We start from the raw sequence: 13,515 nt of genomic DNA on the forward strand, positions 1-13,515 counted from the left end.
TTGGATAAGTTCTTGCAGGCTGAGAATGTGCATCAACTGCTGGATTCTTTAGAATACTTTGGTTATGCTTCTTGTAACATAGAAATACGAACAAATACCATAAATACGAATGATAGTCCTTTACATCAGCTGACTATGTACTACCTATGATCTGTGTCTTCAAACTCCATCAATGCACCTCTTAGTAGGCATTCCAGAAGAATAGCCCAACTGCTTCACATGACAATGTAGGCAGATCTCTCTGTGATTAGAAATCTCTCAACAAATTTATTGACAACTTGTAAATAAATTTTAAGAAATATTTAGGTAAAATTTAAAGGAAAAGATACTTAATATATTATCACTTTTATATAACTCAGTTACCATGTTTTATTTTTCCAAATTACCATCAAACTAATCATATTATAACATATGTTGTTCTTCAGTTATTATTAACTACATTAAAAATATTTAAAATAGAAAGAGAAATATTTTTGGAATGAACTGAGTTCAGATAGAGCATAAATTATCCTCTGAAAGTAATATAAATATTACATACATATAATCTAAATAAAAAATTCTTAATGATGGGGAGAAACTGCTATAATTATTAAGAACAGATCTAAAGTGAATTATAAATAAATTTCTGTGAATAAAGGAGCAGTTATTATTTACATAATTTTAAGACAAGTTAAAGTAAATGCAAAGAAAATACAAATGTGTAGAAAAGTAAGTTGTCATGATAATGTTACTGACTACAGGTTATATTTAGTTTCTTCTCCAAAATTATATTTTATAGAACAAACTGATACCCCTTAATTCGCTATAAAGTGGAAGAAACATAATAATATCATATTAACACTAAGAAGATAGCTTAGATGCAACTTTCATGGAAAGCGTGATATATAATTTTGAAAAAAAATTGAAAAGTAAATGAACATACTATGCTTGGGCAATATTAATTAATAGGAGTTTATGTCATTGATGCATATGCTATATATTTCCAGTAGGTTATTTCATGATAAAGAGACATTTATTTCTTTTCTTAGTTAAACTATAGCTATCACATGTATTCTACTAAGTATCAAAATACGGATTCTGCTGAATTTATACAGCTTCTATGCAATTCAAATGCAGCCAAGTAGAATATTCCTAGCAGAGTTTGTTTTATATTCTCATATTTTCTGTATAAAAATATATTGGATAGCACAGGTTATTCTACATGTTTCAAGAGGAAAATACAATCATCAATTTCACTTAGCTACAAACTCTGTTTTCCAGAACAATAACATGCCTGCAAGATATACTGGTAGAATTAACCATATGGAAGTAAACAATATTTTTCATAAGTGGATTAAAGTCTCCCTCCATGAGATAGAACCCATACCTAACACTGCTCACTCGAGTGGTCAGAAACCTGAGACTAGATAAGGCATAGGTTTAGAGGAAAATATACTGCCATTATTCTGAAAAAGTAGTGTAATGATAATATGACTCCTAATGATATGACTATATGCATAGACCAGTGCCTTACTCAACTTTCATCCAAGATATTTCTCTGAGTAGAAGGGAATTAAAAGAGAGTCCCACAACTTAACGTTGTACAAAAATGAAGAGACTTTGGAGAACTCAGTCCTAAATGTAACTTCTCCATCAAACCACATCCCTCAAGACCATGCATTCTATGCAGAGGAAGGAGAAAGTTTAAATGAGTCAGAGGTGACAGATTTGCTTTCTTAAGAAACAAACAATAAACAATAGCAACAAACAAAAGAAATCCATTGACAGCTCTGGAGATCTGGAATAAACATGTTGACATGGAAAAGAAATACAAGGCAATAAAAGAATGTACTAACACAAATATTTTTAAAATAAACTATGACGGAGAGTGCAAAAATATATAAATGGCTTTTCAAAACACAGGGAATATTTTTTCTGCAGCTATCACCATCATAAAAATTAAAATGTTCACATGTATGCAGTTATGCTATGAGTTAGTGAATAAAGGTGTTTTAGAGTGATTATTACACCAGTTAAATTAGAAAATATTCAGAAAAAAGAACAGTCCCTTTTTTCAAATATTTAAAAAAAATTCCTAAGATCCAATAACAACTGTATATCACTTATGATGAAAACAATAAAATTAAGAAGATGCTAGCCTTCTTAAAAACAATATTTGGTGGCCCATACTAGCAAACATTTTCATTAATATATAAGTAAAACAAAACAATAACATTTCTTATCAATTATGTTATTCTTTCTATTCAAAAATAACAAATCCTTTCCAATTATTTGTTTTAGGTAACATAAATAAGACACATAATCGTAAGAGCTGAGTTTTCAATCCTTTTGTACAATGTAAATATATCCTGACACTTGGATATATTAAGGAAAACATTGCTCATCACTTGAAAGTTTAAATGAAGGAAAAAGAAGGAGGAAAAGGAGCAATTGAAAAAAGAAGACTCAGCATTTATGGGAAAATAAATATTTTACAATAAAATCAAAATTATGAATTATAAAGTTGAAAAGATTCATGCCATAAAATGGGAAAAAGCAGCTAAAACAGAGACTAAAAGGAACAGATAAAAAAATCACTGTAGCATTGGATTTTAATTCCTCTGGATTGTGACATCAGGTATCACTTTCAATTTATGACTCAATAAATAGTTCTCTTAGACTTCTTCAGTGTGAAATAGATTGTTCCTGCAATACAGCTAAAATATTGAAAGCATAGGCAATATTCAAATGTAAATAAATTTAAATTACTAAATAAATATAATGTTAGTCAAAGCTAATGAAAGAGAATAAGAAATGAGACACATGTCTTTACATTTAACTGAACAAAATTTGGGGACTTGATTTTCCTTAAGTGTGATCATTTTTTGTGTAGTATCAGTAACAAAATAAAATATATACTAAGTTTATAATATCAATAATACAAAATACAATTTGACTAACTAGATTCATGATATTCATGGTTAGCAGGACACCAATTTCGTTTTAAATCAGTACCTAAATATTTAGTAAAAATATCATAAAATTATTAAATTTTATTATGCATCCATTAACAAATCTGTTCATTAAACATATTCCAAATAATATTTACAAAAACTTATGATGTCATATATTCAAATAAGTAAACTACATATTTCTGTTTTGTGTGACAATATAGAATTCAATAATTTAGCACTAAATATATAATAATATCTTTGAAATTATATCATGTATAGCCACTTTAAGAAAAGAAAATCATTATAAGATTACTGCTTTAGAGCTATGAATAGATTATATTTAAAATTTTATACTTATTTGTTTTGTGGGAACCAAAATGAAAAATAGATTTTTACTGTAAATTTTTGTAAATAAGTTTTCCTAATCATCTATATATAACTATGGATAATTTGATTCATATTTATAACTACCACTCTAATCTTATTTTTCTTTATAATATAAACATATTTATTTATAAAAATTATGTAATTTTCATTGTTTTAGTTTATGAGGAAAAGACAATGAGTACAAACATGTAATCCTAGCTTGCAAAGCTTCTGTAATATACTCAGAGAAAAGCAAGCAAATAGGAAAATAGGTGTTTCTGGTGTAATTGATGTAACCTTGAAAATTCAGCAACAAATAAAAAATATCATGATGCTAGAAATAATTAATATACGTGTCTCATTTTGCTAAGAAGAAGTGGATTTGATCAATGTCAAAATGACATCTAAAAGGATTGATAAGGGGAAGAATTATTGATGCCCCCATAATTTGATCTTCTAACTCTTCTGCTTGCAACATTTTTCTTGTATTGACTGTGTTCAGGAAGAATCGGGAGACTATACGGTTGGGGAACTGAACAAAGCCATATCACAGAAGTCTTCATTATTAACAGCTAATTTTTTATGGTTCATGTAAAATTGCAAAGTCTTGTGGTTTTAGTTTGGTAATATCATGTATAATAACGAAAGTTGATGTTAATCAAGTACCTAATATCCACCCGATGCTTCCCTAAATCTGCAATATGTAGTTAACATGTAGTTTCTAAGATATACACTAAAGATTCTCCAATCAAATTATGCTTGAATTATGGCACTGGAGCTCTGGATGCCCAGCCAATATCCTCTTCCACATTCTTTCCCTTTCTTTCATAACACTTCACACCAGTATGTTAGAAGGGCAGGGTTCCCTTGCAGAGAACATGAAGGATAGAGAACACTAGATAGAGCAATGTCTGTAGTTACCAATCAGTTCTCTTATCTCCTTAGATATTTTCCTGCATAAGCAACTGAAATCTCCATGCGCCCTTGTGAAAGAAACCTACCAAGCCATGCAGAACAGGTTGGTATATGTGCCCTCATGGAATACAAGTAGCACGATAAAATCCTTCTTGTGTGTTCTTCATCCATGTGAATTGAACTATTTATGAGCTGACTCCTCACTGTTTACCATTCTTCATAATGTAGGACAATATAAAATCTAGTGTGCCCTTCCCTTATAGATTAAGTGAAACTTCCCTAGAATTCTCAACTCCAGAACCGGTAATATGAATTTTAGAAGTTAAATTAGCTTAGAAGTTAAATATCTGGTGCCTTAATGAATTTAAAAGAAAGTGATATGAAAATAAAGTTTATTTTAAGTCAATTTATTAAGTTACAATTTCGATGTCATTTCAGTATGAGCTAAGGGTTAATAAAATAATAATTTATTCTGTTAAAGATGGCATAAAGAGCCGGGCGGTGGTGGCACACGCCTTTAATCCCAGCACTCAGGAGGCAGAGATAGGCGGATCTCTGGGAGTTCGAGGCCAGCCTGGTCTACAAGAGCTAGTTCCAGGACAGGCTCCAAAACTACAGAGAAACCTTGTCTCAAAAACCCAAAAAAAAAAAAAAAAAAAAAAAAAAAAAAAAAAAAAAAAAAAAAAAAAAAAGCTACAGAGAAACCCTGTCTCAAAAAAAAAAAAAAAAAAAGATGAGATGGCATTAAAAATTCTAAGATGCTAGTGAATTTTGACAATTGATGAAAGGAAGGGGGAGAGCAATTATGAAGGGTTTTTTTCATAATAAATGGAACGTCTATGCAAGTACCAGGAAGTCATATTTAGGAGAAACATGAGATTTTGGAACTTAACAATTAACAGGACATTTAGGAAGGCAATTAAAATGCAGTTGTATTTGATTTTCATGTTAGTTTTTTATTTGGTTGCTTTGTTGTTTCGGCCTTACCGTCTCCAAAGGGAAAATACACAGACAAACATTAAGATCAAATTCTGCATGGTTCCAGAACAACGAGGATAAAGGAAAAGACTGAGGGATACTTATTTATTTCATTAAAATGAAGTTTGCTTTATGATTGAATACCATGTTACATCACTGAACCTAATGAATTTTGGTATAATTTTAAAACTTTTATTGTCACATTGTCATGTATTATAATGACTATTCCTGGTTTTGCCGTCCCAATTTATATAAATATATAAGCAAATTTCTACAACCTATGATTCCTAAAATAGTCTCCAATAAAAGACACCTTAAAAATAATACATTGGCCACCAAGTGTTGAAATAACCAGGCTAGCTAAAAGATACAACAATTATATTTTTATTTATTATAAGTGGGAAACTCATAAAACAGGAAACTAGAAATCCAAGCACAGCAGTGTCCCGTGGGAATGATGCAGAGAGAAAGCACCTAGGAGATGCACAGGTTTTTCCTCAGGTCCCAGAAAGCCACTCCTTATCTGGGCTCTACCTCTTAAAGATAATTGGCTAACAAGGCTTTCCTCATCAAATTCATATGAATATATAAACAAATTTCTACAGCCTATGATTCCTAAAATACTCTCCAATAAATGACACCTTAAAAGTAAAATGTAATAAAATAAGTGAACCATCTGCCCTTTACTTTACTCTCTCAAATTCACTGGTTATATAATCAAAATTAGAATGCAGTTGGTACATTAATGGATTAATACATTACATTACTTTAATTTTAATTAATAAATTACTTTTTGTTGAGTGTTGATAACATGGCATGTATTGTATAGTCATTCAAAATAATGAATAAAGGACAATCATGTTAACTCTGAAACTATAGATTTTTTTATAGAATATATCCTTTTAGTTATTTCAAGATTAATCTGGAAAAATGATGTCAAATTAGATCCATACATTTTAAAATCCTCTATTTTTCTCCATATTAAAAAGTTTAAAATAGATATTTTTATGATGCTAGAAATGTCCTCTGTCTTCTAATCTAAAAGAACCCCTAAAATCTTTATGACCTAGAATATTACAAAGAATATCACTGAGATATTGGTGTAATAGTTGTCAAAAAAATTGGGAAGCATAAATATGATCTCACTGCTCAAATGTGGAAAAAAATCAAGAAAAAACCTGGCCAGTGCCAGACAGAAATAATTGGGAAAGGCAGAGGATAAGGTTAGTGCACATTTTTAGATGCTGTAAAGAAAAAAATAATGATGTGAATGAGACCAGGCAGGTTTATGCCTTCCTCCCATCTCAGGCCTATGTGTAGTTCTCCAGAAAGCTTCAATTTTTTACCGTGTGATACCATGGAGAGGATGGAGACTGAAATTGGACATATTTTAATAGCTATTTGTTGCTTTATTTCTCATGATTTTATGGCATTAACTGGTAATGCATAAAATTTAATGGATACTTTTTATACTTGAAATGCATTTGTAGGGCTGGAGAGACAGATGGAAAAGGCAAGTGTTTAACTAGGCAGGCATAGAGTTTGGTTCAGTACTCATAAGAGCTGAGGTGGCCATGATGTTGTGAAATCTGAAAAATGAAGGAACAAAAATAGAACAATCATAGATATTTGCTCATTATCCAGTCAAGGCCAAATGATGAGTGAGTTATAGGTTTAGTGAGAGAAGCTACCTGAAATATAAGGTGAACGGTGACATAGGAAGTTATCTTAGTGTCCACATTGAGCCTATATGCACACATCCTTGCACATACACACATTTGTTCACACACATACTTTCATAAACGCACACAAACAACACTCTATTTATATTTAGAGATGTTGAAACTATGCATTTTATTGTGTTATCACTTATTTTAGATATCTCCCACAGTTTCCCCTCCTTTATCTCCTTCCTTTCCATCCCCCTGCCACCTGTCTACCTCACACTCCATCCACCCCTCCTCCTCCACCCAGAAAGCATCAGGTTTACCACGCTGTGAGCAAAGCATGGTAAGTTGAGGCAGCACCAAGATCTTACCCTGTATCAAATCTGTGCCAATTAATCCAGCATGGGGAACAGGTTCCCCAAAGCCAGTGACAGTTCAGGATCTCACTTCTATGCACCTCACAGGCAGACAGAGATATACAACTGTTGGACACATGCCCAGGTCCTGGATTTTTCCCATGCTGGCTCGCTGACTGTTAGTTTAGAGTTCATGAACTCCCTGGATCTCAGGTCAGCTGTTTCTGTGGGGTCCTTCATTATGACCTTGACCCTCCACCCAGCCAGTACAATCCCTCCTGCCTTTCTTCAGCAGGACTCATGGGGGTTGCCCAGAGCTTGGCTTGGCTGTGGACCTCTGCATCTGTTTAACATCAGTTACTCGATGAATGCTCTCTGATGATCATTAGGGTAATCACCAACCAGAAACGAAACAGATGGCCAGTTCAGGTACCCTTTCCACTATTGCTAGGAGTATTGACTGGGTTCCTCCTTTTGGTTTCCTGGGAGATTCCCTGGCATCAGGTTTCTCTCTAACCTGGAAATGGCAGCCAATTAAAAAATGGGGTACACATCTAAACAGAATTATCAACAGAATATTAAAAATAGCTGAAGTACACTTAAAGAATGCTTCAACATCCTTATTCATCAGGAAATAGCAAATCAAAACAATTCTGAAATACCACCTCACATCTGTCAGAATGAGTAAGATCAAAAACACTGATGACAGCTTATGTTGGAGAGGATGTGGAGTAAGGAGAAGAGTCCTCTGCCGTTAAGAGTGCAAACTTGTACAGCCACTTTCAAAATCAATATAGCAAGTTTCTCATAAAATCGGGACTCAGTCTACCCCAAAACACAGCTATACCAATCTTGGACATTCACATAAAGGATGCTCAACCATACCACAAGGACTCTTGCTCAACTTTGTTCATAGCAGTATTGTTCACAATAGCCAGACCTGGAAACATTCTAGATGCCCATCAACCAAAGAATGGATAAGGAAAATGTGGTACATTTACACAATGGAGCCTGACCCAGCTGTGCAAAATAACGAGTTCTTGAAATTTGCAAACAAATAGATCGAACTAGAAAAATTATTCTAAGTAAGGTCATTCAGCCCAGAAACGCAAACACGGGATGTACTTACTCATAAGTGCAAATTAGGAGTAAAGTACAGAAAAATCATGCTCTAGTTCAGAGCTCCAGAGAAGCTAGATAACAAAGAGAGTCTATGGAGGGACATAGGAATTTTAATGGGAAGGGGAAAATAGAAGAGATCTTCTGGGTGAAAAGGGGGCAGGAACAATAGGTGGGATAAGGGGATGGGAACTTGAAATTTCTGGTTTGTCAGGTAGGGCATTGGAAGGAGGTTGGGGTCAGGATGGAGCAGGAAAATTATGTATTTTAAAGAAAGATTTTAATACTTTGTAGGACCAGGAAAAGATGTAAGTGCAGTAAACCTAATTTGTTTTGAATCTATTTAGAATCTTAGAAAAGTAAAATCACAATTATGTCATAGAAATGTATAATATAAAAGAAACATTTATTAATTTTATCCCATTAGACATGGAAAACAGCTAGCATGCTATATTATTTAGGATTGCAAATATTTACCATTAAGAATAGGATTTTTACATTGAAATAAGAAATTATAAAACTATTTTCAATAAATAATGAAAATGTCATAAAAATAAAAAAGTATTTTAAAGTTCAGGTCACACATTCTCATGAATGTATCAAAAGAAGAAAGAAAGAGACTGTTTGAAATATTATTGGGAATATTTGAGAAATCTTTAAAACAGAATAGATAAGCTGAGTGAAGCTTTATGAATTTTCTATGTTTCAAAATACTTTCTGTTAATCCTCAGCCTCCATGAAATTCTACTTGATAGTTGTGAAACCAGAAGGAGGCCAGTGGATTTGAACATACTGTATGTTCTACTGGGGTTGGTGTAGGAGTGATGTTGACAGGAACAGTCTTGTTTGTTATGAGATGACTGAGATGAAGAAAAAAATATCCAGGCATTCTGACACAAGTAAATTGCCCTGTCATGCTCACTGAAGATGCATGTACCTGAAGTCTATGAACACTGTTGAAATGTGTGAAAGTACCAGAACAAGTGAGAAAAATAGGAATAGACAATGTCCTCAAATACACTGAACACTGGTTGTGTAATCTCTACTTTTTCTTAAACCATAGTAAGTTTCAAGAAGAAGAGATTTTCTTATATCAGGAAAAGGATCAGCATTCTGCTGTGCAATCAACATCCTGTTAATGGAGGCAAGTGTCAAGCTATCAGGATATAAATATTAAAATGATTAGACCCAAAGATGCGCTTTGACTGGAAAGAAAATGAAGATAAACATAGTTATCAAAGCACAGAGGAAAGAAGTAAAGAACCCAGGTTGTGAAGAAATAGGTAGTTTTTCAGTGATATAAGAAATAAAATAAGTCACCAGCTAACACCAGCATTCAACCAGTGAAGCCAGAGTCTGAGTAAACAAGAAAATGAGAAAATATTAGAGAAATTATTGGGGAGTAAAACAATTTTACAACTGATCTCAATACTGTTAGCAACAAGAAAGTGAGTGAATTAATAATCAGAGAATATTTTTAAGAAAATCAGAACAATTTAAAAATAAAAGCTTAGATGATGAGACAGTCATTTAAAACAAAGGTGGCTATTCTTGAATATTAAACCCAAATTGGTGAAAATTATACTTTTGTTTAACAAAATAATAAAAAATTTATGACAAACATAGAATGAAAAGTCTGATGAGAGATTCCCAGAACTTGTATAAAGGTGGAGTGAGAACCAACTCATAAGCTTGCCCGCTAACTTCCACAGTTGTATCATGGTCATTGCATCCCTACATAATAAATAATAATAGTAATAAAATAATAATTATAAATAATATTCTTTAAAAGAAGCTATAGTGAAGAGATTCTCACCTTGTAAGACACCACCTTACTTGAAAGATTTGACAGTATTGTTTTTTTCCTGATAGAAGACCACCAAATGTCTGTTGTCTCCTCTGGGTATTAAGAGAGAGAGTTTCTGAAGGTCCATATACTATGATTTTTTAAATGTATAAATATCTGAACTCCCTATGTGCTATGAATGGGCACAGGTATTTTTTAAGATTAATTGTAATCACTGTAGAAATTATGTGTCATCTCTAACATATGCTCCATAGTAAAGAAAAAAAAATGTTAGTACCAAATAAGGAATGTCAAGTCAGTCTTTGTTTTGTTTACTGTTAGATCACTAAGTGGACTCACTTAGCGGTCTACTAAAGCTTCTTCTTACAGAGCACTTACTTTGGCTTTGCAGTAGGGGAGACGATTTTCCAAATAAATCCCTTCAGGTCACAATGTCCTTGCCTTGCCTGTGTGTCAGCTGGAAAGAGGATAACTTTTAGGTCAAGAGCCAATAGCCTTTATTTTTTTTTTTTAACTCTGCACGGACTACACATTTTATTTTTTTAAACTGATTTAATCAAACCTGGCACTTACACTAAACTTATCAAAATTACTCAGTAGCCTTTTAGGTATAAATATCATGCAATCACACTGCATAGAACACATTTAGAAACCATAATGCTACTCAGGAAAATTTACTAAGAACATTTTTGAACAGTTCTGTCCTCTGCATCTTCTTTACTGTCCTCATTTCCAGAGATACACAGACATCCAAATTCTGTAACTTCAGGGATGGCTACATCTTTGTCAGACGGATAAGTAATACAGAATGTTCTCTTTTGCAACAAACTCTTTTCCTTTAACCAATGATCTGTGAAATGTATCCATGTTATTACACTTGGTTCTTTCTATTGCCATTATATTATACACTTAATTTATTCATTCTACTATTGGTGGGTTGTAGATTTATTTTCAATTTTCACTTTGTGAATAAAATTGTTATGTGCATGCTCATAGTGTAGATAAGCAAATTCATAGATGCCTTTTTAAGGGCACAAGCTCTCTTCTTTCAGCTATATGCAAAACAGCGAAAATGCTGAAGTGCTGAGAAGAGTATGCTCAATATATGATGTAGTGCGACAAAGTCCTTGAACCTAGCTTCACCTTCACTTGAAACTTGTAACTTTTCTATTTCCATCTATTAAACATTTTTATTAGGTTGTCAATCATTTTTCTTGTGTGAAGACATTCTTCATAACACTAAAACAGTATTGAATTATTCACTTGTATCTCTGTGATTAAGACATTCTGAAAACAAAAAGAAATATGTCAAGGATCACACATTTGGTAAAAGGAACAACTGAAAAACTCAACTGTGCTTATAGCAGACAAACCTTGCTTATAAGTTGTTGTGGGAGGCTGCTCATTTATTCCCGGCCACTTAGATCCAAAATAATAACTCAGAAACTATATTATTTACAATACTGTTGGCCAGTAGTATAAGCATATTGCAAGCTGGCTCTTATAACCTAAATTAACTCATCTCCATATGCATATCTGCATATCTGTGTATCACCACGAGGTTGTGGCCTACCAGCAAAGTTTTAGTAGAGGCATCAGTCCCTGGTGGCTGTTATATGGCTTCTCCTTGACTCTGCCTACTCTCTCTATATATCTTTTCCAGCCTGGCTATATTATGTTAAGCCATTGGCCAGAAGCATATTTTTTTATTAACAAATAAAAGCAATAAAACATATTAACATCATACATTACCTCATATTTCTGTTTAAAAAAAGGAAGCTTTTAAGATTAACATAGCAAGATTACATAGAATAAAACTTGTATCAAGCAAAACTATAGTTACAATATTTATATCTACTTTATCTTTTATCATAACTAAGGAAAACTATAATTACAGTTATCTATTACTGAACTCCATCAAAGACTACAGAAGGATATAATATTACCTAAACTAACAAGAAGTGCATTGTAAGCAACTTCCAAATCTCCAGAATTGACAGAGACATCTCACAGCTTGGACAGTCACCCAAAGTTCTTCTTTACCATTGCAGCATCCACCTTTAGCCTACAGGCCCATAGTATCTGGCAGACTTTTCCAGGAAGCAGGAAATTTCAAAGACTGTTCTGCCTATATCGGTAGTTTGTAAGCCACTGCCTTCTGTGTCCTTCAGAATGTCTGACAGACTCTGGCTTAACTGGATAACAACATGTAGGAGAAGGAAAATAGATCAATATCCATAACCATGCACAAAACTCAACTCCAAATGGATAAAACACCTCCACATAAACCCAGCCACACTGAACCTCATAGAAGAAAAAGTGAGAAGTATACTTGAACACATTGGCACTGGAGACCACTTCCTAAATGTAACCTGATTAGCACAGACACTGAGAGAAACAATTAATAAGTGGGACCTCCTAAAACTCAAAAGCTACTGTAAAGCAAAGGACACAGTCAACAAAACAAAATGGAAAGCTATAGAATGGGATAATATCTTCACCATTCACACATCAGACAGTGGTCTTGACCCCAAAATATACAAAGAAGCAAGCAATTGGTCATCAATAGAACAAATAATCCAATTACAAAAAAAAAATGAAGTACATACCTAAACAGAGAACTTTCAACAAAAATATCTAAAATGGCTGAAAGACACTTAAGAAAATGCTCAGCAGCCTTTGTCATCAGAGAAATGCAAATCAAAACAACTCTGAGATTCTACCTTACACCTGTAATAATGGCCAAGATCAAAAACACTGATGAAAAAATATCCTGGAGAGGTTGTGGGACAAAGGAAATACTCCCGCATTGCTGTTGGGAGTCCAAGCTGGTATAGCCTCATTGAATATCAGTGTGGTGATTTTCAGAAAATTAGGAAACAACATTCTTCAAGATCTAGCAATACCACTTTTGTGTATATACCCAAAAGATGCTCAACTGTGCCACAAGGACATGTGCTTAACTATGTTTATTGCAGCATGTTGTCTGTCATAGCCAGAACCTAGAAACAATGTAAATGCCCCTTGACCAAAGAATGGATAAGGAAAATGTGGAACGTTTACACAAGGGAGTACTACACAGCAGAAAAAGATATTGACAACTTGAAATTTGCAGGCAAATGATAGGAGCTAGAAAACACCATACTGAGTTAGGTAACCCAGGCATAGAAAGACAATTATCATATATATTCACTCAAAGTGGTTTATAAACATAAAGCAAAGAAAACCAGACTACAAATCACAGTTTCAGAGGACCTAAACAACAATGAGGACACTAAGAGAGACATACATGAATCTAATCAACATGGGAAGTAGAAAAAGACAAGATATGAGTGAATTGGGAGCATGGGGACCATGAGAAAGGGTTTAAGGGG

This window comes from Microtus pennsylvanicus, chromosome 6 (genome assembly GCF_037038515.1).
Source record: "Microtus pennsylvanicus isolate mMicPen1 chromosome 6, mMicPen1.hap1, whole genome shotgun sequence".
Taxonomy (NCBI): domain Eukaryota; kingdom Metazoa; phylum Chordata; class Mammalia; order Rodentia; family Cricetidae; genus Microtus; species Microtus pennsylvanicus.